General features: G+C 36.8%; 1 long non-coding RNA gene across 1 annotated transcript in view; it reads left to right on the top strand.

Annotated features, from left to right (window-relative positions):
• LOC139044594 (uncharacterized) overlaps positions 1–10,977 on the top strand; it is a 222,987-nt gene extending 212,010 nt beyond the window's left edge. Inside the window, exon 3 of the long non-coding RNA XR_011501661.1 lies at positions 10,011–10,977. This is a non-coding gene — a long non-coding RNA (uncharacterized lncRNA). The remainder of the gene's footprint in view (positions 1–10,010) is intronic.
• The last annotated feature ends 16,927 nt before the right edge of the window (positions 10,978–27,904 follow it).

The raw sequence follows: 27,904 nt of genomic DNA on the forward strand, positions 1-27,904 counted from the left end.
TCATCCATAGTCTCATTAGCTAGAGACAGCAACCATTAATATTATTTTTCCCTCTATTCTTTATCTCAAGGAGTAAATTATCTGCATCTCTTGACCTTAGGCTATTGTTTTTAATTGCCTTAAGGCAAAGAACAAGATGAAGGTGAGTAGCAAGAGAGGAGAAATAGAAAGGAACTGTATCCTTAGTTTTGTTGAGCCAAAAGATTAACCAGGTTTCAGATTTGCCACAGTTTCATCAGTTAATGGATCTCTTTTGTTCCTGTTATTTAAGCCTTTCTGAGTTGGATTTCTGTTGCTTGACAGAACATTCTCTTAACATGCATGTGCTTCTTCCTTATCCAAACATCCACTCAGTTTTACTCGTCAGAGCCATCATTAGGAAGGGGTCTCAAACATTAGCATGCATCAAATCAGCTAGAAGACTTGTTAAAACACAAATTACCGAGCCCGTCTCCATGGTTTCTAGGTCTTGGATAAGAATTTCTGTTTCTAACAAGTCTTCAGGTGATGCTGATACTGTTGGTCCAGGAACCAATGACCACGAATCACTAATCTATGCCAGCAAGCCCCAGATAGAAGTGGTACCATTTTAGCCACCAAGACGTTGGGAAACACAACTTTTGTAATAACAGACCTCCTTCACTCATAAAGTTATATGTGATTTTTTTTAAGAAGAGGTGAGGGATACTCTTTTCAGTTGTGAATTAAAAACAAAATAAAACAAAAAACCCTATGAATCAACAACGTGCTAATTGATATAAATACCAAGGTAAATCCAAAGGATTCCTGGGTTGAGAAACTCATAGTCCAATAGAGCACATTTGAGATGTCATGGGTAATGGCTGGAAGAAATATTGCCTAGCGTTCTGGAGGGTGTATGCGGGCACTCAGTGGACTCCTGCGCTACTTTGGGGACCCAGAGGATAAGAGACAGAGGGAAAGAAAAACCCTGCTTTTGAGGTGAGCATATTTGTACATATATTCTCTCTCTGCTTATTCCCATACACTCATCAAACACCAATACATCTGCTCACTTTACTCGCAGGAAACAAACGCAATTTAATTCTTCTATGAGTTTCCATCTCTTGGCTATTTTCAATAGCAGTCTTATTCAGACCCTGGCAACTGTATTTCTCTGTAAAAAATATAAATTATGTAGAAAATTTCAGAGATTTTCTATTAAATGAGGCAAAAAAAATTCCACAATATTGGTAATAGTGTGTGTATATGTGTTTCTGTATGTACTGAAGGAAACTAAAATATAAGACAAAGAACAGCCTGAATTTACCTCTCAGTATATGGCAGTAACTCCATTTACTCTTGTTCTCTGTACTTCTTCAATGATATTCAGTTCTGTCCCTTTTCTCTTTGTCAACAACTTCAAAACACATTCGTCATAAAAAGGAGTGGGAGCAGTATTAAGAACACAGAAGTCACATCACAATAAGGCAAATGGTCAGGGCCTGGCTTGTTCTGTCGGTGGAAAGGAAATTGTTACTGGTTTTGACAGATTAACTGACCCCATGGAAATGCAAACTCTGTGTTTAAAATCCAAGTGAGCTGTCCACACATTAATCACTGAGGTTAGCTGAAGACTTGCCTCATCAGTATTCAGCACTCTGTCTTAAGATGTAAGCAGACAAGAAACTTCCTTGGATGGAGGGATGGAGAGGAAAAGAAGAAATCTTATCTGAGACCAAAGGCTGACATCCTATACTCATACCCAACTCCCATTGACTTCAATCAACTTCAGCTTCACATCAGGAAGAATTTTGCTGGAGGACAGAATTTTGAATTTCACTAGTAATATTATAAGTGGATCAAGGCTTAGAATACTGAGTTTAATATCTTGGATACAGAAGGAATAATTGGATTCTAGCAAGTCTTTTAAATGTCATTGGCTTAGTGAATTTTATTTTTTAAATGTAAATTTTAAAGTAGATATATATTGCATATAGCTACATAGATGCAAAGACCCAAAAGTATGCCTATTATTGCAGTGTTGCATAAAAGCTTTGAATTTATGGATTGAAGGAGTTTGATGTACTTATCAAAACAAGGAAGGTGCATTATGATTAATTTGCTTAGGAGAACAGCACCAGGTTCTTAAATCTGACCTTCCACCGTATGTGCTTGGTTTCTCTATCTCCTCTTTGTCAGTGTCCAAATGAATTATAAGTGAATTGTAATAACAATAGCAATAATATTAATACTGTTACCTAATATAGTTAACATTTACTGGGTTTTCTCTATGGGCCAATAGAAGTTTTACAAGTGTTATCACATTTATTCTTACTACAACCCAATGCAGTAGTTAATATTATTATTATCCTCATTTTAGCAATGAGGAAACAAAAGTCTGGAGAAGTTAAATAAATATTCTAGATCACATACCCAGAAGAAGTAGGTACAGAAAATCAAACCCAGGTTTGCCTCAAAGAAAAGTTCACAAGCCTGCTGCATTAGTTTGCACAGAGACCATGGGATCCCTCTGTCCTTTTCTATTCACAGCAGATTAAAGCAAAGTTCCTCGTCTGACGTGGAAATCACGTGTATCAAAGCAGCATCAGCAGCAAAGGCATAGTTCTTAGCAACCAAGCACATATGTGTTACATGATTCTAAAAGACAGGTTAGTGTAAATAACTATGCTATTCAGGAATTTTAGATCTTAAAACAAAAAAGATACTTATCTTGAGGTTTTATGGACACTCCTCTTAATCTGTTCTTTCAAACCTATTTTCATTGAGAGGTATATAATGAGAAATGAAACCACAGCTACTATGGCTCTGTGCTAAACAACACTGGAAAACGGCATACTTCCCCTCTGTTATGTTAAGGAATACAGAGAATAAGGAAATTAGTTTCTTGCTTCAGGAAATACTTGATCTTGAAATATAACCTATTCCAACAGAAACACATAGGGTATTATCTAGACTAACAGCTTATTCATCAAGATACTTGAAGATCCTTACCTTACTGTGAAAAACTCGATGCCATAAATTCTGCCTAATTGCAATCAGTTCCTTACCTTGTAAGAAAAACTGTAAAATTATCCAGCCCAGGATCTAAAATCTTATAAATATTTGGCCTATTTTTCCATTTTGAGACACTATGCTAAAATCCTGCCAAGATCTATTGATTTTATTAACATTCCTCCTAGCTGCTAAGAGCTTAGGCTCTGAAATTAGACTGGTTGGGTTAGAGTCTTTGTTTAGCAGCTTATCAGTTGTGTGATCTCAGTAACTCATTTAAACCTTTCCCAATAGCAGCTTCCTCTGTAAAATTGGATTAATGGTATTGCCTTCTTCACTGGGTTATTGCAAGTTAGATAAAATAACAAATGGAGAGGACTTAGAATAGTGACACAATACTCAATAATGTTGTTCTTTTTCCCACTTCTACTTAAGGCTTTTGTCAGAAAAGAGTGGAAATAATCTCTGTTTTAGTTTCACGTCTTGTTCAGTTCAGTTTATTCTCTAACTTTCTTTTATGTCCCTTCTTCCTGCATTCCTACTCAGTCAGGTGTTTATGTACTGCACCTGTAGACTAAGTTTCTCTCTTCATTATGGATCTTTTTGCACCCCGTCCCTCAAAATGATCTTCATTATTTTTTGCCCTATCTTAGGGCTTTCTCCCTGATGTGATAATGTTGGTATGACTGAATTGATGGTTGTGGATAATATTGATATTTTTTCAGATAAGATGTTTATACTTGAGCAGGTATCTTCAATCCTCTAAGTGGTCAGCCTCAAGTACATTTCATTGTAACAGCCAGTACTGACATTCTTCCTCAGTGGCCAAAACATTCCAGTCCTTTTCAGACAAGTAGGAAAATTCACACACAAATTTTAGGAGAAAGCCACTTGACTTTTATAAAGTAGACCTTGTTGGTTTATGGGATTTGTTCAGCCGGTTGGGTCGGGACCACTTAGGAACATGTTTGAGGTCAATCCTGCTGCTTAGAGTCTTGTTGATAATAGCTTTACTTAAATGCTGAATAACAAAAATTGAACAGATTCGGTCCCAGTGTCTATCAGTCAAATTAATAAGAGCAGATAACGCAGTGGTGTACTCGTGGGAAATTTCTCCAAAAGCCAAGATAGTACAGAAATGAGTGAATATTGTTGGAGATAGTGCTCCATATGTCACTCATGTTTTTGAATGTGAGCAAAGTACTGACAGTCCTTTGGTGATCTATATTTGATACTTATTCTTCTTTCTTTTTCTCTCAAGGTGAAGCAATTGCAAATAGAATTTTCAGAGTAGCACCACTAATCCACTACTGGCTTACAATAGTTGTTCAGAACATAGAGAATTGTTTTCTTTTTTCTTCTTATTTTATAAGTGAGGAATCTTGAAAAATTGTCTTCTGGAGCAAGTCCTTATGGACAATAGCTGAATTTTCAGTGTATGAAACAAATTGTATACCATACAAGGGGTTCAGTATGGAATAGCTATGGTGAGCCAGATGCGACCGAAGAATCGGGTTGATAATATAATATCAGTGGTTTTCATTGCTGTTTAACCATGAGATTAATCAAAGACTGAAAGAAGTAGAATGAAAGTCAAGCATAAAGCCAGGAGAGTGAGGAAAGCAGAGAATCAAGAGCGGCTAAGAGAAGGCTCAGAAACTAGGAGCTAGGAATTAAGCTGAGCCTTTGTCTCTTAGGGTTCTCTGCCTTCAAACCAAGGAGGACTTCACAGTTTTCATCTGATTCCCACTAATATTAGTAGATCTCTGTCCCAGGAGTCAAGCAAATTGTGTATAGGTCCATGCACCAGGAAGCTGGATGCCAGTAAATATTAAACTGAACTCCTATCTGTTAGGAGATAATTCTCCATGGGTCTTTCACATTTCTGTGTGTATTATGAACAAACGTACCAATGGCTTTTGTTCTACATTATCTATTTGAAGATGTTTGTATAGTGAAAAACCTTCGGTAATAGAGACAGTGTCTCCCTCAGGAGTAGAGGCCATGTTTGTTTACTGTCCACTTTAAAAATGATGTTTCTTGGGGGCCGGCCTGTGGCTGAATGGTTAAGTTCGCACGCTCTGCTGCAGGCGGCCCAGTGTCTCATCACTTTGAATCCTGGGCACGGACATGGTACCGCTCATCAAGCCACGCTGAGGCGGCGTCCCACATGCCACAACTACAAGGACCCACAAGTAAGAATATACAACTATGTACCAGGGGGTTTTGGAGAGAAAAAGGGGAAAAAGTTTAAAAATCTTTAATAAATAAATAAATAAAAACAATGTTTCTTTCCAGGGCAAATCAGGAAGACTGGTCTGCTGCTCGTTATATGAGATTCAGGTTTTCTAACTTGCAAGTAGAGTAAAATCTTAGCACCACTTTCACAGTTCTTTTCTTTTTTTTCCAAAGATTGGCACCTGAGCTAACAACTGTTGCCAATCTTTTTTTTTTTTTTTCTGCTTTATCTCCCCAAACTCCCCCAGTACACAGTTGTATATCTTAGTTGTCGGTCCTTCTAGTTGTGGCACGTGGGACGCCACCTCAATGTGACCTGATAAGCAGTGCCATATCCGCGCCCAGGATCCGAACCCTGGGCCGCCGCAGCGGAGGGCACGAACTTAACCACTTGGCCATGGGGCCAGCCCCTCACAGTTCTTAACACTAATTTAGTTTAATCTGTCCTGCACTGTGTGTTCCTTAGCTACATAAGAGAGGTGCTGACTCGATTTCCACCCTGGATGGTTCTTGTGCTTCTCCCATAATTTCCTCCCCTTCCCCACCAGCAGCACCGCAGAAAAGAAGCTGGCTAAATGCTTGGCCCTTACTTCTAATATGTAAATACATTCTGGGTGGGAAAGCTCACAACCTGGTCTCTACTTTGTCTCCTGGAATGTTTCTGTCCAATCTGCTGATTAGTGTTCCCCACCCAAATCCTAACCTTTTTCCCACACGCACTTCTGTGACTTGGCATTGAGGTCCATTTTCTAAAATCTAAACCACAAAATCCAGGTCACTGACTTGACAATTTCCTGAATGGTCAATTAGCTAAATTTTCATGTTTTTTATCCCTATATTAAGTTTTATAGCTCTTCTTAAGAAAGTTCTATTTGTTTTTCCATGATTTCTCTGCACCTAAATCTGGTGGGAACCGGGGCAAAGTGATAGGACTGCTTTCTTTAAGGAAAGGCCAGAGAAAAAAAACTTTATGGAAATTGGCCTTTGGCAAATTAGAGCTCAGTGAAATGGTCTATTTCCTGGAGTTTCAGACACTTAGAGTAAAAGAGGGCCCTCCAACTTTTACTTAAAGAGTATGAGGAGGAGAATTTAGCACCTAGCAATTTGTAGAATAAAAGCAGACTAGAGGAGGACAAAACAGTAAGAGTACTTGTCCCTTCACATCTCAGATACTTACAGGTGGAGAAAGAGTATTCAGAAAAACTATTGTCCAGTTACATATAAAGTAGTACCAGCTTCTTAGGAGGATGGCATTATAGTCATCTTAAGACAGATAGAATTGGCTTATGCTGGTAAATAAAGGATTCCAGGCCAGCAACTGCACAAATCCTAGAAGGAAGTGATATCTCATTGTGGTTTTGATTTCCATTTCCCTAATGGCTAGTGATGTTGAGCATATTTTCTTGTGCTTGTAGGCCATTTATACATCTTCTTTCGAGAAATATCTGTTCAAACACTTTCCCCATTTTTTAAATGGATTATTTATCTTTTTATTATGAGTTATAAAAGTTGTTTGCATCATCAGTGCAAGTCACTTGTCAGACATATGGTTTATGAATATTTTCTCCCATTGGCCATTCACTTTCTTTATGTTATCCTTTGAAGGACAAAAAGCTTTATATTTTGATGAAGTCTGATTTGTCTATTTTTTCTTTTGTTGCTTGTGCTTTTAATATTATATTTTAAAAACCATTCTCTATTCCAAGACCATGAAGATTTACTCCTATTATTTCTTCAAAGAGTTTTATTGTTTTAACTTCTACATTTAGGTCTTTGATCCACTTGGAGTTAATTTTTGTGTGTCCTATGAGACACAGGTCCAGCTTCATTCTTTTGCATGCAGATATTCAGTTGTCACAGCAACATTTTTTGAAAAGACTCTTCTTTTCCTATTGAATTGTCTTATTGAAAGATAAGATTTTAACCCTTGTTGAAAATCAATTGGCCATAAACGTGATGGTTAACTTATGAACTCTTGATTCTATTCCATTGCTCTATATGTCTTTCCTTATGCTATCCCCACATTGTCTTAGGTACAGTAGCTTTACAGTAAATTTTGAAATTGGGAAGTGTGTATCTTCCAACTTTGTTCCTTTTTTAAAGATTGTTTTGGCTTTTCAGGGTCCCTTGCATTTCCATATGAATTCTATGATCAGCTTGTCAGTGTCTGCAAAATAAGTAACTGGAATTTTCTCAGGAATTGTATTGAATCTGCACATCAGTTTGGGGAATATTGCCATCTTAGGTCTCTCCATTTGTTTAGATATTCTTTAAGTTCGTTCAACAATGTTTTAGAGTTTTCATAGTGTAAGTCTTGCACTTCTTTTGTTAAATTCACTCCTAAGTATTTTCTTATTCTTGATGCTACTGTAAGTTGAATAATTTTCTTAATTTCATTTTTGTATTGTTCATTGATAGTATAAAAGTACAAATTACTTTGTACATTGACCTTGAATACTGAGACCTTGTTGAAATTGTTTATTAGTTCTAATAGTTACTTGTGTATTCCTAAAGATTTCCTACATAGAAGATCACATCGTCTGTGAATAGAGATAATTTTACTTCTTAGCTTCTGATCATGATGTCATTTTTTTTTTTCCTAATTGCCTTGGCTATAACCTCCCATACAATATTGAACAGTAGTGGTAAAAATGGGCATTCTTCTTTTGTTTTTCGTCTTGGCAGAAAGCTCTCTCTCTTTCACCATTAGACATCCATGGCATTTTCATAAGTGTCTTTCATCAAGTTGAGGTAGTTCCCTTCTGTTACTAGTTTGTTCAGTGTTTTTATCATAAAGAGCTGTTGGATTTTGCCAAATGCTTTTTTTGCATCTAATGAAATGATCATGTGTTTTTTGTCCTGTATTCTATCAATATAGTGTATTACATTAGTGGGATTTTTGTATGTTTAACTAATCTTATAGTACCAGATAAATCCCACTTTGTTGTGTAAAATATTTTTTTTACGTGTGACTGGATTTTGTTTGCTAGTATTTTGTTGAGGATTTTTATGTCTATATCCATAGAGATATTGGTCAGTAGTTTTCTTGTCTCGATGTTTTTTTCTGGTTTTGGTATCTAAGGTAACCTGTCAAAGAATGGGTTAGGAAGTATCCCCTCCTCTTCTATTTTTTGCAACAGTTTAAAGAATTGGTATTAATTATTCCTTAAATGTTTAATAGAATTAAGTAGTGAAGTCATCTTGGCTTGGGCTTTTCTCTGCAGGAAATCTTAAAAATTCCTAGTTCAATTTCACTTATGGATCTATTTATATTTTCTCTTTCTTCTTGAGTCAGTTTTGATAGTTTGTGTCTTTCTAGGAATTTGTTTCATCAAAGTTATCTAATTTTTGGCGTACAATTGTTAAATTATTGCCTTATAATGTTTTTTTAAATTTATTTCTGTAAGGTCAGTAGTAATGTTCTGACTCTTAAGTACCTCACAACTCTGTAATCCCTTAGATATTTTGGCCCAGTGATACTGGCTTCAAACTTCTGCTCTCCAGACTTGTGAGCGAATACATCACTATTGTTTTAAGCCACCAAGTTTTTAGCAGCTTGTTACAACAGCCACAGGAAATGAATATAGTAAACTAGTGATTCTGATCAAAACTTCTAAGTCAGAAGATTTTTCCCCAGTTCTTTTTCTGTCCACTTTCTTGGTCATTGCATTACCGTGAGATTCAATACTTTTCATTCTGTTCCTGGCTGCTCAGTACAATAGGATTACAAAAGTAGTGATAAAATCCTATCTCCGTGGCTCAGCTGCCACAAGGCAAAAATAGCTAGAACCATCAGCCTCAGATTCTTCCATCCAAGTGCAAGGGAGCAATTGAAATATCTGTAGTGTGCCTGTAAATGGATTTGACTCTTGTTTTTTAATTCATAAGTCATGTTTTTGCTATTTTCTCCTGTGCTATTTGAGACCTTTCCATTTATTCTCTGGTCACTGTGTTGAATTTCAATGAGAACTTTATTCCTGATGTACCTCATCTTGTCATCCAAATTGTCTGCCAGTGTTGAAGTAGTGTTTTTTTTAACACTACATTTTTTAGAGCAGCTTTAGGTTTACAACAAAGTTGAGAGAAATGTACAGAGATTTATCATATACCTCCTGCCCTACATGTGTATAGCCTCCCTCTTTATCAACATCACTCACATTTTTTACCAAGGATGAACCTACATTGTTACATCATCACCCAAAGTCCATAGTCCATAGTTTACCTTAGGGTTTCGTCTTGGTGTTGTACATTCTATGAGTTTGAGCAAAAGTATGATATGTATCCATTATTAAAATATCATACAAAGTTGTCTCACTGTCCCTGTGCTGTGTCTTTTCATCTCCCCCTCTCGACTCCATCCTTGGCAACCACTGATCTTTTTATTGTCTTCATAGTTTTCTCTTTTCCAGAGCATCATATAGTTGAAACTATACAGCATGTAGCCTTCTCAGATTGCATTCTTTCACTTAGTAATATGCATTTAATGTTCCTCTGTGTCTTTTATGGCTTGATAGCTCATTCTTTATTAAGTGTTGAATAATATTTCATTGCTGGATGTACCACAGTTTATCCATTCACTTACCAAAGGAAATCTTGGTTGCTTCCAAGTTTTGTCAGTTATGAATCAATCTGCTATAAACAACCATATGCAAGTTTTTGTGTGGCCATGAATTTTCAACGTATTTGGGTAAATATCAAGGAGTGAGATTGCTGGATCCTGTGGTAAAAATGTATTTAGTTTTGTAAAAAACTGCCAAACGGTCTGCTAAAGTGGCTGTACCATTTTGTATTCCCTCCAGCAATGAATGAGAGCTCCTGTTGCAGAGAGACAAGAGCAGAAACTGCCCTGGGAACCAATGCCTGGCTAGGGAAACCTGAGAAGGCAACATAAAAATGTTGAATAAATGAAAAAAAGTGAAGGAAGTGCAGATACATGGAGGAAGAGAATTCCAGGCAGAGGAAACACAAAATATGAAGACTTTAAAGTGGGAGTGGTCTGTGTAGTGTCTTCAATGAACGCCACAGAGTTATGAGCTGGAGTGGAGTAATGATGAGAAGAAAAGTAGAAGATGACATCAGAAAGATTGGCAGATAGGATTGTGGATAGTCACAAAGGTAAGGACTTTGCTTTTATGCTGAGTTAGAAGGTTTTCAGTAGAAGTGAAAAACTGAAGAGTTTTCAAAATTGAAAACTCAGGTTTGACTTTGGTATTACTGTGATACTTCTGTTTGCAATGTTGAGAATACACTCTAGGGGACAAGGGGAGAAGCAAAGAGCTCACTGTTTCTGACCAGTGTTAAGAGAATTGTTTCTGCCATTGGGAAGTCACGTGGAAACCACAACTGCTCTAGCAGTGTTATTAAGGATCCAAAGCACTTTGTATGAACACGCATCTGGTTCTGTGATGGGAAGGTTTAGATGGGTGCCGGGACTGTGTCTTACTACTCTCCCGAGGGTCATTCTTTGCAGATGATACCAGCATTGGGATGAGAAAGTAGGTCATCTAGAACAGACAAATTTATTTAGGGGTTGAGGTACATTCAGGTAAGAATCAAAATGAAGTTCAGATATGGGACCCATTGGACAGGAATGAATGTATGGTAAGCATTTTCTCTTTATTCAGGAGGCTACAAATAAGCATTGAAGCAGAGAAATAGTTCAGGGAGTCCACATCCTTGGAAAATGTTGAGAGGAACCTATTTATGTCGAAATTATAGCTAAGCCTTTGGAAATAACCAAGTATTTGCTTGAGGTAATGCCCTGATATTCTGCATGTTGAACATTCTTTTTACAAGGGAGTTCTGGTAAAAAGAAAACTCAGTGCTTAAAGGGCTAAAATTCAGATAATCATAAATATTTTTTATGCACCTATGATCAGTGATATGGAAACAGTATTTGTGGCCACTAATTGGGTAACACATAGAAATACAGTCATGTGCCACGTAATGACTTTTCAGTTAGTGATGGACTGCATATTGATGGTGGACCCATAAGATTATAAGATTATAATGGAGCTGAAAATTTTATATCGCCTAGTGACTTGTAGCTCTTGTACTGTCGTAGCACAACACATCACTCACATGTTTGTGGTGATGCTGATGTAAATAAATCTCAGGTCCTTCAGGAGGTATTCCAGAAAAAGGCATTTTTATCATAGTGGATGACAGCTCCATGCATGGTAAGTCCTAGGCCTTCACAATCACCCACTTACTCACTCACTGACTCACTCGGAGCAACTTCCATTCCTGCGAGCTCCCTTCATCATAGGTGCCCTATACAGGTGTACTATTTTTTAGCTTTTATACCATATTTTTACTGTACTTTTTCTATATTTAGATATGTTTAGGGGCTGGCCCCGTGGCCGAGTGGTTAAGTTCACGAGCTCCGCTGCAGGCGGCCCACTGTTTCATCAGTTTGAAGCCTGGGCGCGGACATGGCGCTGCTCATCAAAGTACGCTGAGGCAGCGTCCCACATGCCACAACTAGAAGGACCCACAACTAAAATATACAACTATGTACCGGGGGGCTTTGGGGAGAAAAAGGAAAACAATAAAAATCTTTAAAAAAAAAAGATATGTTTAGATACACAAATACTATTGTGTTATAATTGCCTACAATATTCAATATAGTAATGTGCTGTATAGGTTTGTAGCCTAGGAGCAATAGGCTAGACCATATAGCCTAGATGTGTAGTAGGCTATACCATCTAGGTTTGTGGAAGTACACCTTATGATGTTCGCACAATGACAAAATCGCCTAACAACACATTTCTCAGAATGAATCGCCATTGCATGCATTAAGAATTGCATGACTGTAATACAAAAGTAATTTGCAAATGAAAAATATGAACAAAAAAATTTCTATTATCCAAAAATAATAGTAGAAGATAGTGGAATTTTGAGAGCACACAGATAGCCAAGTTTGCATGATTTTTCTGTTCTCTTTTGAAGTTACTTTTGATTTTCTTCGTCATAATTGTGAGAACACCTTCAAAAGACTGTTTAATCTCTGCAACTCTGCCTCTGTCTCCTTCAAATGCTGTTATAAACCTGTGAACTTACTTACAATTTCAGGTATTTGTATGTCAATTGTCTACCTTTAATTATTTGATTCTTCTAAGTCTGATTATTCATTTTAGTATCTCTCATTCTATTAGCTGAGGTTTGGGTTATTTGTTCTAGTTTTATTCCTGCTTTTGTTCTCTTTCTGTTGTAAATTTCTTTGAAACATTTCCGAGAGCAAGGCAATGACACTTGACTAGGTAGCACAAAAACTGACTACGTTTTCTTCTTTCTGTTTGAGAAATAGCAATTTCTAAGAACTCTTGTTTATAAAATTAACTTCTCTCTTTTTCAGCTTTTGCATTATGTAAATCAGCTGTAACCAAACGCAAACTTTCAAATTATGCATTAGGAAACAATCTGTAGTAAGTAAGTTAAATGCTATTTTTGTGACTGATACTTTTTTTATTTTAGAAATGATAAGATGAATCTCACAAGTCCTGAACTGTATATAAGGTCAACAAATGTAAGGAAATGATGAAAAGTACATTTAACTGAGATAAGCATAATTGATGTAATGACTCATGGTTGTTCAATTCTGCTCCGTTCTGTTGGTCAAAGCAATTCACAAGGCCAGCAGTAGTCAACGGAGGGAAAATAGACTCTACCTTTTAATGGGAGAAGCAGTATATCTTCAGTTAATATTTGTTGAGTTGAACGATGTCAGAGCCATGTTACTTCTCTTCCTTTTGAGAAAACAGTACTTTCCCAGGTTATTCTACAGCCTCACAGACAATATTACTCTCTAACATTTACCTGAGTAAAGTGTCAAGTCATTTGTTTTATTTATCTTCTATTTCCTCTACATCAAGGATAAAACTTTCATTTTTGTGTCTCTCATTGCATGCAAATTGCTTCCTTAGTGGAGGTGACCCCATCACTGATGAACCGCTATGTTCCAATGATCACATTTAAATGATCTTACAAGGCTTTAAACTAAATGCTCATTGAAATGAAGAGATGGGAATGGGTCTAGGTTGTATTTTTTATTAGTATTATTCTGATTTGGCTGCAGATAGTTTTCTGAAAACTAAACAACATAAATAATGGACTGAAAAATTCTCTTTAAAGAGACTAGCTCCATTCTATAAAGAATCTATTTTGTTTAAGGTCACAAGAACTGCTTTTAGTAAAATTTCAGTGTAGTTGTAACCCAAAAGGTCTATGAGAGCTGACAAAGTATAGAATAATTAATGTGAACATGCGCTTGTGCTTTGCAATTATAAAACAAGAGTTCTGGGGACAATAACTTTCTTCTCCTATTGAGCAAAATTTTCGTCTAATTTTGGGTTGGAATCCTAGAGCCACTCATTTCATTCTGGAACACTATTTAGAAAAGGGTCACCCTTGGAATATGCTTTTATTTCTATACTTCAAGATGCAATATGGTCTAAGAGGTAAGAGTTTGAACTTTGGGGAGGATAAACTGAGTTGAAACTGTGAATTTTACACTTATCAGCTATGTGACCTTGGACAAATTGCTAAATCTCTCAAGACCCCATTTTCTCCTTTTATAAGATGTAAATAATTAATGATGATTGTGCAAGAGAACATTTAATGATTTTAAATAGCATAATTGTGGAAAATAGCCTAGCAGAGTGCCTGCCACAGAGAATATATTTATTATTGCTATTACCATAGTTTCTTTTCTTTATATATCCTCCTTAGGGCTATATTTTGCACACTATGGTAAAGACTATTAGAAATCTTAAGAGAAGCAGGCCAAGTTGTGGGAGGGAAGGATTTTTTTTCTTTGCATGTTTGAGGGAGGAAGTGCACTGTTTCCTTACACTACTTAAAATTTATTTATGGGAATTGCCGTGAGGACATGGAATAAACACCATATTCTACAGCTTTTACCCACACATTCTTGAGAACTTTTTTAACTTATAGAAAATGTATTTCATTTTTGGGGATAAAAAAACTTTTATTTTGAATATGATAATTTCCAGCTTTGTTTTATTTATTCATTTTCTTTTTGCCATCTTTAGGAAAGGAGCTTAAGTATTTTGATAGTCGTATTTCCAAAAATTTATTTTTAATTATGTTAAAATACAGAACATTTCATATACTTTATATCATGATTGTATAGGACCTTGTTAATCTTCCTTCTGCATTTACAATTTTCATACGAGCTCTGCTGAAATGTCTTCTATATTTTTAACACAACTCAAAATTCTACTTTCAATATTTTAATCCTGCTTTTTGGAATTTATTTAAAACTCATTTGAAAACTTACTTGGAACATTATTTTTATTGCTCAAGATATTCTACTAAGCACAGCATGTATATTCTTATTAATATATAAAGAACCCAAGGGTTAGAGATGAACTTATTGCCCAAGTTTCAATAGCTCTAAAGATGTATCTAAGCCTAAAATGTAGGTCTTTTGAATTCAAGATTAATGTTCTTGTTATGCAGTATTTCCAGTTGTTTGCACAATGATCATTAGGATAGATTTCATTGTTCATTTATCTTTAGAATCCATAATGATTAAATAAACTCATTATGATCACACGTTTATTCTCTGGCAGATGTACAATTTGGATTTGATTTGACTTCAAATGTTGTGTTTGACTAAATGCTAACTCCTTTTGAACAGACTGTATAATATTCTCTTCAGTATATGTACCAGATTGCACTAGCCATTTTTCTGTCTGGGGAATTTTAACATCATTCAGTTTTTTCTTAGTGAAACACAGCTGTTCAATTATTATAATGTTGAGTAAAATCTCTCTCCTCTCTCTCTCCCTCTGTGTATGATATCTATTTGTACTGAAAGATTTCAGTTTACAATTAGCTTTTGTCTTTTCCTCTTTTTGCTGTGAATTAGCCACACTTTCTACCATAATTTTGTCCTGTCCTTTTCTTTCTACTCACACACTTTCCAATTTCACCATTTTTCTCTGTTAGACACTCATGATACTAATGTTAACTCTTTAGTTAGCACGTCGCCAACCTCAATTAATGGAAAATATTCTTGGGAATTGAGGTTGCAACGAAAAGTTCTTCAAAATGATTGTCCCCCAGATCTGCAACGGGGTTCTTAGAGCTCACCAACTGACTCCATGGCTTACCTCATTGAGCGCTTGTTGACTTACCTTTATTCCAGAGATAAGCTCCCAACTTTCTCTTTTGAGAGTATTTGATTGAGGAGATTGGTAGTTGTACATGTGTGTTTTGGGTGATATACACAGGAAATGAGAAATACCTAAGACTACAGCTCTATATTCGTATCATAAATATCCATTTCAATGGAAAGTAAGAATGACACGGGCTACCGAAAATCACATAGATTGCTTTTGTGGGATAATCTTTGCTTCTTTTGATGGCAAATAAGCAAGGACCACCAAGCTAGCTCAAATGAAGTGAGTTTAGGGTAATGATGCACAGAAAGCAATAAACAGAATCTCATGAAAATTCAAGAAAGAGTGCAACAAAGATATATCTCGCAGATACTGAAGCTGGATGCTGGTCTCAATTTGAGGAAATTTTAGAATACTGCAGTAGCAAAGATTAAGATATAATGTTAGTACTATTGCATTTACATGTCTAGTCAAAAACCTGGTGATTCCTTTTCCTATCCTACTTTTAATTGAGAATTCTTTGTTTATTTCCTGATTGTATGATTAAGAGAAGGAATTTGTTAGATTTATCTATATTTGTACATCAGGCCATAGCTGATGACCAGCTATGAATGGAATGCTCAAAAGGCAGAACTTTTCATGGTTTAAAAAGCCGTGGCTCTGGGATCACGTGACTTAAGATGGCTTCCTATGCCACGCCTGAGTTTCAGTAAAGGCTCTGAGAGGTCATTTCTCCTAGACGGGGGCTGTATGGGAACAGGGACAATGCCTAACATAGCTAGAACAGTAAGTTACAAATACTTTACACTTTCATGTTAGAGAAATGGCGCTAGAATAGAAAGAGATCATTCAGATCTCTGGTAATTCACATGGGTAGACTGAAGCCCTCAGTATTAGGGACTACAGAATAGGAAGGATTACATTTCTTTAATTGTAGGCCCAGAATTCAAAAAGGACTTCCACTTAACGGTTTTGTTTGTTTCTGTTCTATTATACTACTTCTATAAACATCATTTCATTTGATGCAGGATATATGTAATCCTCTTTGGTAGACAAATAGAGACACAATTGTGTAAATTGATCAGACCGTGAAATTTGTGATTGAGCCAAAATTCTTACTATAGTTCAAGACTCTGTACCATTTTTCCAATCTTAATTTTATTTCATTTATCTTCACATTTTCTTTTTTATTTTTAATTTTGCAAAGATGATATCTTCCTTTATTCTCCCACTTATTATGTCAGTGTTTTAAGACTATCAAAGTGGTCCAAATATGAGCATACCAGGATAAATACAGAGAAACCTAAGCTATGGTCATCCCAAATTAATAAGCATCCCTTAAAAGAATTGATAGTGGGCTGTGGCTGACTTTTCTCCCCAAATACATAAACTCGTTTTCTCTTTGGATCTTACTTTGACAGTAATTCACAGAACACAATGAAAAGACAGCTAGAGGGAAGTGAGTTATTTATAGTTCAGGCTGCTGCAGGTGCATCTACAATATACAATTAGTTTGAAAAACTAGGAGCTATAAAGAGAAACAACATCATCTTGCTTTGAAAAGATATGGTTTGTTTGAGCTTTGACATATTGCTTCTATGAATTTATATTAATAATTTTAGTGGCAATGATATGACAAGAGGGGTAGGCTTGAGGGAGGTGACTATTATTCTACATTTAAAGGCTTCTGTGTGCATGTGTGTGTGTATGTGTGCATTGACACGTCTGCTTGGAAAAGGAGAAGGGTTATCCCATTACTTTCCCTTTGTAGTCTTTTTTTTTTCCTTAAAGATTGGCACCTGAGCTAACATCTGTGGCCAATCTTTTTTTCTTTTTGTTTTTCCCATCATCTCCCCAAAACCCCTCAGTATATAGTTGTATGTTCTAGCTGTGAGTGCCGCTGGTGGTACTATGTAGGACGCTGCCTCAGCATGGCCTGACGAGCAGTGCCATGTCTGTTCCCAGGATCCGAACCTGCGAAACCGTTGGCCACTGAAGCAGAGTGCATGAACTTAACCACTCGGCCATGGGGCTGGCCCCTGTAGTCTCTTCTTAAAACAGAGGTTTTATATGAAAGACTGACTTAAAAAATGTAAAACAGTGAAACTCAGTGGTGGTCTGAACACCTTATTTCAGCTCATCCAACAGCCTGAACACATGGTGACCGCATGAGCCTAACTCTTCTATAGTTTCGATGCTACATTTCAAGATTTTTGTCAATGACAACAGAAATTTAGAAGTTAAGAATGTAAGAACTACAAAGAAAGCAGACTTTGGCAATTATAGCAAAGACTAGAGAGAGAAAGAAAGAGAGAGGGAGAGAAAGAGAAAGAGAAGAGATAGTATAAGATAGTACGAAAGTAATTTTGCAAGCAGATCCTTTGCCCACTAGGTACTTGAGAACTTGGTAAGCACAATTCATACTTTGATCTCCTGATGAAAGAGGGGGCTCTTACACTGGCAAGATTTTTATTTTTAATCTTGAGTCCAATAGTGACTTTGAGTTAATGATGATAACTATGACTTTGCACTATTCAGTTTCTCCTTTATTTATTCATTAGTAGGAGGGATATTTAGGTTTTTTAAATCATTTAGATGACACTTCATTTTGTTCAGATCAATGTGAGTTAAGTTAATAACTATATTATCAGCAATAGTCATAGTTGTGGTGATTGTTAGCTTACAGATAAGTAATATACACCAAGTACAGTGCTGAGGATTTTACAGACCTCACCTCATTTGATCCAAACAACTCTCTAAGGGAGAATATTATCTTGATATTATTGTGAAGATAACTGGTGTGTACAGATAGAAGTCGTAGGCCATAGATTTTGGATTTCAACCCCATCTTGGACATGTATTTCATTCATTCACTCACACACTCCATCATTCATTCAACAAATACTTTTTGAGAGCATTTCATTTGCCAGGCACTGTTCCTGGCTCAGAGGATTCCCAAGTGAGCCATGCAGTTAAGTACCAGATCTCAGCCCTCTCCCAGGAGATTATGTTCATATTGAGAAAGACACAAGGAGCAGGCAACATAATCAATAACAAGCTAATTTGAGATTCTAATTAGTTTTATAAAGGGAAAAATTATTGAATAACTAGGGTGAAGTTAATACTTTAGGTAAGAAGACACTCAAGGAAGGCTTCTCTGAAGGATACAGCATTTTCACTGAGAATGCCAGAGAGAGAAAACTACACAGGAAATGTGAAGGATCTAAAGAAGGAATGAGTTGGCACACTTGAAGAACAAAATCAGGTCAATATGTCAGGGGTGCATGAGCTAAGGGGGAAGATGGAATGAGATGGGGCTGTAGAGGCAGGCTGGGGCCAGGTCTTGTGGAGCCTCATCCTCTATGGTAAGGAGAAATTAGGATTTTATTTTAAGAACACTGAGAAGATATTGTAGTGCTTTAAACTTCAGAAAGTGATAGTGTGTTTTAAGTGATCGCTCTAGAATTCTGACAAATTCATTATATCTCCAAACCTAATTCAAATCGTTCTTCAAAATGGCGGACCAGGAGGATAGAAGAAGAAATTAAAACTATGGAATGACAGCAGTTTTTAAACTGGGAAACCATGATGATAATTGTGCTTAACTGTGGTTATTGTTTGGGGGAGGATTTTGGCTTTGGGGTAGAAAATAAAATAAATATCTTCCTCTAGGGTAATCTTTCTTCTATCAGGAGATTCTCACTGAAAAGAAACGTCTTTTCCTTGGAGCAGAGATTAGCCAATTCAGCCGGAACTTTTCAAGATAAATGTTTCATACACACTGGTTGAAATAAATGGCTCTTGAGAGAGGGAATGTAATATTCTCTTGCAGTTAAAAGCTAGCAATTCCTTCCTTTTCGGTTAAGTCTGTGTCCAGGTAAAATGCAAAATACCAAAGAAATGCTTACTTGGTTCATCAAGGAATACAGTTTAATGTCTTTGAATAAATGACCCAGATTAAAAGAACGTTTAGTATAATAAAAGGATAATAAATGATTACCTTTCGGAGATTCATTTAGAAATAGTTGAAATGACAAAGTTTTCTGCTAAAAACAGGAATATTGAAGATATTTATTCCTGGATGATGAGGAAAAGCCATTTGATAAACTGTTTTTAATCCACTTGTTTTTGGTGCAGTAACCTTTCAGCATTCTCACATTTGTAGTACTGAAATTCTAACTAAATTTTCGTATGAGCTAATTAATATTATTTTATTTATTGTAGGCATATTTTCTCTTTTTATGTAAATATGAGACAAGTATAATGTTCATTTTTCTTTAATGAAATATACATATGAAAAAGCACCAGTAATTTGTCCTTCCTATGGAATTCCTATGGAATATTCTTTATTTTTGGTCTCAAACCTGCTGCAGGATTCCTCTTGAGCTGGATTTTCTTAGTCTGTCTCAAATGAGGCCTCTAGAACTCAAGTCCTACATAACTAGTATGAGTGGAGTGGCATGAAGGAAATGAAAAGGGGAGGAAGATAACTAGGCTAAAATTACCCATTAAAAGTTAGCATGCCAATGTTTTCCAAAGCCTGCGTGATGTGACTGAGACCTTGAAACACTTTATTCTATCAGGAAAATCTATTTTCCTTCTCAAACGAAACTCAAAGATGTTGAGTCTTTAAAAGATACAGCTTCCTGAAATCTCCTGTAAATACAAGTATTCCCAGGTCCTGAAAACTGACATTTATTGGCATCCTCTAAATCTCAAACATTTCAAGAGGTAACTGAAATATCCCTTAAGGAAAACATAATGTGAGTGTTTACAGTTTTGCTTTACAGAGTGTATATAGTTATAAAATATTATCCTTATAATAAAAATGATTCCCTCTTTACACTTGTACTTCAGTGCTGTCAGAGCCTGCGCATGTACCTCTAAAACTACTGGAAGGATAGGATTCATTTATCACTGCCATGGTTTTTTCTGAATTACTCAGATTATACTGATTACACAGAAAGCCAAAATGGCTTGGTTGGCAAGGTGGGTCTATGATCACTGCTTTCTTCATCTTTTAAATTATCTGCCATTTCCAGAAGCTCCTCCACACACATATTCTAGATCCCAAGGATGTGCCATTCTGGGTCCCTTCTAGAACTGCTCATCCTAAGTAAATCCTCACATCCCATACTTTTAGCTTGGCAGCAGTTCCCTTTTAAATTTCCCCTTATACATTGTTGTCTAATGGTTGTAAAATACCTTTTTATACTCGTCCCCATTAAGAACATAATGATTGAGGATGATACTACATATTACCAATTAAGGAGATCTAGAAAGCTTACATAGTTTTATGTAGAAAATCAAAGAATGGAGCTCTGATGCTTGGAATTTCAGGTACAATGTCACACTCAGGAGAGAGAGACTCTTGTTCAATGACTTTTCATACTTCTACTACAGAGATGGCAGTTATTCTATTTGCTTTTAATGCTGGCTGTTCTAAATTCATGTTCTATCTGTGCTGATGGATATTTTAAAAGATATGGCTACGGTCCTATCAGGAAAGTTGAGGGAAAGTGGGGGAATAGGAAATTATGATAGATTTTAAATCATTGCTTACATCTTTTCTGCCTTAAAATGAAAAGTTCTAATAGAAAAGTCTTAAGTTTTCGTACATCTTCAGATAGAAGCCTGTAGCTGAGAAAGTATGTGTGTGTGTGCGTGCTGTGTGCACATGTGCACAGACTAAAATGTGGGGTGGAAAGAACCCCAAATGGACTAGCTGCTTTTACTAAAAAAATTATTTTATAGTTTACTGTTCTTACATGATCTTGTAGTTTATAATATCTTGGAATCATATGACAGATGCCATTGATATATACCATCTAGTAATGCTCGCACGAAAAGTTCAAATGATAATGAGGCTACAGACCTCACCTTTATCCACAAGCTCATCAGGAGGTCAAGCGCTGTGAGCTGTGTCTGTGGAAGTAGGTGGTGTCAGAACTGTGTGCTCCCACGATGACAGCTACTTTGAACAATACGGAAGACAATTAAGAAAGCATATGTAGAAATCAGCAAAACATATATTGTGTCCATTCCATAACTACCTTCAGAAAAAGTTAATTATACATGTCAGTGCTTCATTTACAAAAGTGGAAAATCCGAAGTAGTCTATTGTAGGAAACAATTGTAGAGCTTTCACAAAAAGAGAAACCTACTTGGGGCCGGCCTGGTGGTGCAGTGGTTAAGTTCTCACATTCTGCTTCAGAGGCCTGGGATTTGCCAGTTGGGATCCCTGGTGGGGACATGGCAACACTCAGCAAGCCATGCTGTGGCAGGTGCCCCACATATAAAGTAAAGGAAGATGAACACAGATGTTAGCTCAGGGCTAATCTTCCTCAAAAAGAAAATAAATAAATAAAATAAATAAAAAATAATAAAAAAAAGAGAAACCTACAAAACTATAGTATAATATTCTACATACCTGAGAAATTCTGGTTTCCTTAGAGTTATTGGTATTTTTCTACAAAAGGTTTTAATATGCATAATAGTAATGATTTATATTTATTAAGCACTCAGTGCTTCCCCTGTATTAGCTCATGTAAAATTTTCAATAGAAGCCTCATTTTACAAATGAGGAAACTAAGAAACAGAGAGTAGTAACTCTTCCAAGGTCACATGGCTAATAATTTTTTAAAAACCAACAGAATTCGCAGCAGCCAATTAACTCTAGACCTCCAAGTGTAACTACTAGGTATTTGGAGACTAAATGGGATGGTTCTGTCTCAATACTTCCTGATCAACTCCTCCAAGTTTAAAAAAGAAAACAAAAAGCACTTCAGATGAAAAAAGAAAGTTCTTTTTTTAAAAGCACACACACAATAGCATTCCTTTTTTTTTGGCAGGGAAGCATTTACCTTGAGCTAACATCTGTTGCCAATCTTCCTCTTTTTTTTTTTTCTTCTCCCCAAAGCTCTAGTGCATAGTTGTATATCCTAGTTGTAAGTCCTACTTCTTCTGTGTGAGCCTCCACCACAGCATGGCAGCTGAGAGATGGGTGATGTGGTTCCACAACCAGGAAACAAACCCAGGCCACTGAGGTGGAGAGCGTGGAAACACCACTAGACCGTCAGGGCTGACTGGAAAACATTTTAACCACAGTTAGATCCTAAAGTAAAAGTCTAAGGAAGAATTGGTTATAATACATTTCTGGTCTAATTTAATAACAGAATTATGTAAGAAAAGCTGGGCATTCCTTAAATACACACTTAAGAGCAGAGGCTTATTTATAATCAGCTTAATTATCATCAAGACGAGAACTTAGCTATTTGATTATTATGCACAAGTTAGTGGTTTGAATTTTCAGTTCAATATTACAGTTCAGCTGTAATAACTTTGTAAAACAATCTCCCAGAGTGCAAATTGCTTTGGGTTTTTTTTGGCAGGCAATTTGGGGCTAAAGGAAACTCCTTAATATACGAGACTTTTGCATATTGATCAGCTCTGTAGTTGGTGAGGAAATGATAAAAACTCTGAGGAGATTGCCCTGTTAGTTTAATTTGAATGCAAATTTTACTCATCTAAATCTCTGTTAGGCTTCTGGGAACTTTTTGAATTTGCGTGTTTGTGTTATGTGTATGCGCCCATGCCTGTGGCCCCACTTGCACACAGCTGTGCATTTTTATTAACTTTTGGTCAGCTCTCTGCTAGGTAAACATTTTGAAGCTTATCTCTGGATGGAAGCTGGGGAGAGATGAAACTCAAAGAGCAGCAGCATTGTGTGGTGAGCTGAGATTTCGATGATGTCTTATGATTAGACGATGAGGTCAGGGACCCACCAGTAGAGTCTTAACTTAGCAGTGACGTGACCGTGTCACTTCAGAGGCAGAGTGTGGGGAAATCATTTGCTTTTGCTGTGAGTTTCATCTTTTTCATTCATCAGTTGGGGAGATTGATGTGGATGAGGTGATTTCTAAAGTCCCATTCCCTTACGCAGTTCTGTTATTTTTCTTATGGTTCTACTTTCTAACGTTATTTTCCTTTTCAAAAAGTGAGAATTGAGACTGTCTGCATCCATCCAGCTTACCCACAAGACCAACAACTAAGGACGACTCCAGCGGTGTGACTTTGGTCTTTGTTTCAGGAAATTCTTGCTGAGGAAGATAAAGCTGTAAACTAGTAAATGTCTCTTTTCTTGCAATAACTTGCTAAAAGTCAACCTATGCAAATAATAGACTGCTCAGACAAGCTTCTTCTCAGGACAGTAGCTGTTCATCTCGGCAAACAACCTCCTTCTCAGGACAATAGATTGCTCTAACAGGCAACCTGCTTGCTTATTAAGCAGCTGTTTGCTTATTAAGACTCATGTCAATACCCTCACGTCATGGTGTCAACCAATCCTAAACTATTATATCATGAATTTTTGCCAAATTCCATTCAGATACTCATTGAAAGGCCTGCTTAAACCACTTGAGACCAGTCCTCAAACTCTAAAAATATCTGTCCCTGACTTTCATCACTTTTAACGTCTACTAAAACTCTGTCCAGATGGTGCTGTCATTTATTGCGCTAGACAGTAAACACAACTTTACTTGATTATGAAATTATTCTGGTCATCTTAGGGGGAGTTGGCGGTCAAAATTATTACTTTTTTATTTTACAGAAGAGGTACCTGAGGTTGTGCTCGAGAGAGCACAGATGATCGATCAGGACAGTGCTTGTAGAAAACTCTGGTCTTCTGATTCTTATTCCATGACTTTTTGGGTACTTAGTGTTATGAACAAAATTCCTTTATGGGTTTTTAGTAGTTTCAATATGAAAGTCACGGCTTAGAGGCAATACATCAGATAATTGGTTTTATGTTGAGGTAAAAAAAAAAAACCTATTAGACTTTGCTGAAGTGCTAAAACTCATGCCAGTTCTGTTAGCCAACACCAAGTTACTCAGTTGATATTCTGACCACCACCCATATATCACCATTCTAAGTCCTTTACAAATGTGATGTCATGTAATGCTCATAGATGACTGAGGTATATCCTGTAATTGTTCTGACTTTACTGAGACAAAACTGATAATCAGAGAGGTTCAATGCCACAATAGTACATGGCAGAACCAGAACTCACGCCAGGCTCTCTATGCACAGAGTCTGTGCTCTTACCACTACCCTATGCTGCCTAGTCTGGTTGTAGACCATACAAAACCTTTCATTGAAAAGTTCCGGATGCTAAAATTCTGGTTTCCTCTCTTCTTAGCATTTAGAGGGAGGTCACTTCCATTGCAGACGTGTTTTATATTTAGTCAATACCATAATGTCAAAGATAATACTTATTTCAAAAATAATATCTACACAGATGCCAGAAATTCCACTGTTAATTTTTCTTTGGTGTTGGGTCTCTTTAATATCTTCCATATGAATGTGTTTATCAGATAAATTTGCACCATGTAGTGCAGCAAACAGGAAGTATTTATGGGGAGGTAACCTAGTAAGAAAGGAAAGCCGAAGGAAAAGGAAGAGCTTCCCTCCTTCATCGCATTCGGGAGAGCCGCCCTGCTTCTCTGGCAAATTCCTCCATTTGAACTTTTCTCCGTGCCTGGCCCTCTGCGCATTCTTCCAGACCCTTAGGGTATGAGCTTTCAAGTCAGACAGCTGGAACCAAAGAATATATTAAAGGACTGATTCCAGATTTCTCCTTCTGGCTTGTGAAGATGTGATAATGAGCTGCCCTCTCTGAGCCTAATTGGCTGCAGTCAGCCTAGTCAGTGGGTGGATTCTGGATTAATTTTAGGACACAAACACTTTCCTGCAGAGAGGTCTTCTGCAGACCCTACGCTCCTTATGTGCGGGTGAGTTTGCAGGACTGCTGGTAAATGTTTAGCTTGGCTATGATACTTACTGAGGCAACCTGTGGAAAAAAAGAAGAGAAATTGCTGAAGAGGGTAGTGATTCTGGACAAGTTAGTTGTTTGTTTCTCACCTGCTCGTGTTTTAGGGTTTGCGAAGCTATTTGTCTCATAGTTTATCTTTGTCACTTAGATTTGCGTTGTTGTTGTTGCCCACTTGTTTTGCTTTGCTATTCCAGTTATTCTGTTTTTGTGGGGAGGAGGGTTGGAGAGATTAAAAAAGAAAAACTTACTGGTGGTCCTCTTTCTGCTGTTATCTGCCTTTAGTCAAGTTCACAAACAGTATAAAGAAGGATCCTGTAATGTGTAAGTCAGGCTTTGGCTTTTCATTGGCCTTTTCCTTGTCCTGCGTGACACGGAACCAGCATCAAGAGACGCAAGCTCATCTCTTGCAAACCTCCATCTCCCCAACGACTCCAGTCACACCATTCCTTTACTTGTTGAGTATGCTAAATTCTGCCTTGTTTCAGGGCCTGTACTGATATTTTTCCTAGATTTTCAAATCTCTTTCCTAACTCTTCACCTGGTAAAATTCCCTCTATCATTTTCCTGGATGCTTCCATCCCATTGCAAGATGGCTCTTCACCATTTACTAGAAACCTATGGGCAACAAACCACAACCACATCAAAACAAGATGAGATGTATTTTTCTGCTTATTTTAGAAACCACTGAAACCCCAAAAGTCCAGAAGGGAACCTCTAGTTTCGAACACCACATGGTAGCTTTATCCTAGAAGGTTAAATGAAGAATCTAAAACTGACTAAGTGAAGACCACAACAGAGTCTTAAAAAATTGCATGGAGCACAGGAAACATAATAGTAGGAATACAAGCCAATACCGAGTTGTTGCTCGGCTAACACGAACTGTAGCAGGCAAAGATCCTTAGTTTATTTACGGTTATAGTTTGATTCTGTCTTTCATGAAAGCCCTCCTTCACCTTCTTACACCTTGTCTCCTGTAAGTTTTTCATATAGTCCTTACAATGTACACCTAAAGCCTAGTAAATATATAAGTGTATGGATTTGCATTGCCCTGGGATTCATGGGGATGATGAAGAAAATTATTGTTCTTCCTCCATAACAACAAAAGAATACTGTGTCACATATTCTACAAGTTAAAATCTATGAATTAATAATATGCATCTTTTACTTCTCACATACTTATCTGTATCTTTCAGACATAACATGTTGTTTACAGTGACTTCTCCTGTTTTGTGTAATGAGTATTTGAATCTCCCTTAAAATTTATATTTTAACTTGTTTATTCTTACTGTTCCCGTTTGCAGGATGTAAACATTTGCTCAAATTGTACCAGAAGCTTATTTACTTGTGAGTAAGAGGGCATGCTTCCCTACTTGTTGCAAAATAATTTCTAGAAAGGTGGGTGGGCAGAGGAGGTTGGATCTTGAGTCTCACTTATGTATACAAGAGAGTTCATAAATGGGATGTATAAAAAAGAGAGGGGAAGTCCCTCAGCTTCTGGCTGGAGGTTACTATCCTCGTTTTCTCCTGCACGTAGATATTTTAATAAATGACATGTCATCTTTTAAAAAATTCATAGTGTGTGACCTTCTTTCCATGATACTGGTTGGCTTCTCACTCTTCAGGTTTTAGCCCTCCTACAGACCTTCCATTTCTTAGAGAGATCTTCCCTTACCCAACCCAACCCAAATTATGTTTCTTAACCGCGAGTGTTCTCTATTCTAGCCTCATTTGTTTAATTTTTACCCCTTATCACAACATATAATTATTTTTATTGCTAATTGTTAGTTAGTTAATTAACTGTTGCTTTATTCCTTTGTTGTTTGTCTACTGTACCATACAATCCATGAGAGCAAGGGCCTGGTCTGTCTGATTCACTATAATGTCTCTAGCATTGATACGAGGGAAGCTGAATAAATTATTAGGAGAGCACCAAATCTTAGCCTTGGTATTTTTAGCCAAAATCTGAGATCCAGCTTCAGCTTCAAATTTAGACTTGAGCTTTCAAATCCTGAAAAGCTGAATGAGAGGCCTTCAATATCACTTTTTGCATTCCTAAACTTATTCAGGATAGTGATAGTGTGATAGTGGAGATTAGCATGCTAACTAATTAGCATTACTTAGTGACAAGTATGCCCTTTTTATGCTAGTCACCACCTTCAGGATATATGTTCTGTTTTGATAAATTAATATCTTTGGATGATATGTGGCATTGAATATATGGCATTGCCTGGCACCTAGGGGACATCCTTTATGCTTCTCTGGGTTTTAATTTAATTATTTTGATTCATAGGAAACAATTTTTTTGTACCACACAAACTTCAGTGACCTGCTTATAATTGGAGAGCAAATACAAAATTTTTCCATTTGCCCATGAATTCTAACAAGCTGACTACATACACATTTGCATACAGTGGGTTTGCGCTTGGGCTCGGGGATGTGTATTTTTAATACGCACCAGGCAGGTGGCTTCTCATGAAGTACTTCAAGGGTGACAACTGGCTGCCAATACTTATCTGAGGCACTGATGTTATTGATTAATCTAGAGAGGAGTCCCTTTGTCATCAGGGAGGATAAGGTGACAGTTTTCCCATTTGCTCAAAACAATGACTGAGACTATTTTGTGTGTAGCCTCAAGTTAAGAAGGGCCAGATTTTCAAACAAGGACAAATTTTAGTTTCAACTGGCCAGCTGAGTTTTGCTTTCATGAATCCAAAC

Source organism: Equus asinus, chromosome 2 (genome assembly GCF_041296235.1).
Source record: "Equus asinus isolate D_3611 breed Donkey chromosome 2, EquAss-T2T_v2, whole genome shotgun sequence".
NCBI lineage: Eukaryota > Metazoa > Chordata > Mammalia > Perissodactyla > Equidae > Equus > Equus asinus.